Raw genomic sequence first — 1,963 nt, forward strand, 5'->3', positions numbered from 1 at the left:
ACATGTTCTGCAGTTACTTGTTATGTTTTTTTTCATTATATGCTTTTGGCAATTTTAATGGGGAGGCTTTGGTCTTGTGCTGCAATTAAAAATCCTTCAGTCTCTGTTTTGAATCCTAGGCTTCTCAGCCATTGTTGGGATTTTGCTTTGTCTATTTCTTTTGCGTTTAGTTTAACCCAGTATTTACCGTGAAGGGGTTTTTCTTGCCATCGTTTTGTCATGATCCATTGCTGTTCCAGTTTGGGTTTAGATTTCAGTTGCTTTACAGCTTTCGTTGTTTCTTTTTTTTTTTCTTCATAATTGTTGGGTACTATGACATTTTTTGTATTTGTCAGCATCCTTAAAGACTGAAAATATATTCCTCACGTGTCCATTTATGCCTTTTTGGTTTTATTTGCGGGACATGGGGAACTACGTCCGGCCCTTTATTTTGACGGTCGTCATTTTCGTAGGGTACCGTTCCTTTCATTTCTGTTGTCACATTGATTTGCACGTGTAGTCTTTCGTACTATTTGTGTAACAAGTTTAAAGTACACACTTCCCGATTGTTATTCTTGGGTTGAATAATACCGGTATTATTTAATTTATTTGGAGTTTTTTTGTACATGGTGTTTGGGGCCAGGGATGGTCTGGTGTTGATGAATCGTAATGTATCAAGCACTATTATTATTATTATTATTATTATTATTATTATATTATTATATTATTATTATTATTATTGTTATTATTATTATTACTGCACTGGAATATTCATTATATAATTCAAGAGAGTTATTCTTTGCAGAAATGCCTGATCGTCACGCATTTCAATTTTAAGACATGTGTATACTTAAGCAATCCTATGCCAAGTGAAATATTTTAAATAATCTTTTGCGTTTGTGTGCTTGTGTCGTTGTGTGTGTGTGTATAGATGAATTAATGGACTTATAATTATCTATGTATCGTTAGGATGATATGTATTTATTACAATAATCTATATATATATAAACAATGCTACGTTTAGAATACGTCTCCTCCTCTGTTCAAATGAACAACACACTGGTATGTTATATAATGCTTTTTCTAGTGAGAACTTTCGACGTTGTACAACAAATAATGAATCCTTTATTAATTCTAAATAGGCCACATGGTACTACCGATGGTGTGTACTTAAAGCCGACAGAGAAGGGAGTAGTTCGACTCACTAGAAAGAGCAGCTAAATCTTCCTCATATCTAGCCCTATTGCAATGAAACAGAACACGTTCACGCATTTGAGAATTAGGATATATGTGTGTGTATGTGTGTGCATGTGTATGTATGTGTATGCGTGCGTGTGTGCGTGTGTGTGAGTGTGTGGACGAATGGATGCATATAAGCTGTTTAAAGTCTTCACAGGCTTCTGTGCTCTTTAACATCATACGTCTATAAGATATGCTTTCTCGGGGCAAAAATCGCAGTTAAGAAGGCTTGTATATATACTTTCAGCTTGGTCGAATACGTATATTAATTATCACTACTCTCAAATTGAAAATTTGAATTAATGTACTGACGAAGGGAATGAGTGAGTAGTAATATGATTTTACATTTTTTACATCTTTCTAACTCCGAAACGCGTATATAGTTAATCAAAGCCGGATGGATTCGTTATTTTTTTGTCTTTACCTGCATGAGTTGTTGAGCTGGAAGATATCTTATGATAGTTGAATAATATTTTAACTGCTATTTCTAAATTTCGATATGTGGTGAAACAAATTTTGCTGAACCCTAATTATAATTATGCTCATAATTATAGAATTTTTTGTATATATATATAATAATAATCTTAATAATAATAATAATAATAATAATAATAATAATAATAATAATAATAATAATAATAAAAATGATAATAATAATAAAAATGATAATAATAATAATAATAATAATAAATGCCCTGATGCAGTACCAGGCAATGGCTCTCATGGCTTCTGATCTTAACTGATT

Source organism: Octopus sinensis, linkage group LG8, assembly GCF_006345805.1.
Source record: "Octopus sinensis linkage group LG8, ASM634580v1, whole genome shotgun sequence".
Taxonomy (NCBI): Eukaryota; Metazoa; Mollusca; class Cephalopoda; order Octopoda; family Octopodidae; genus Octopus; species Octopus sinensis.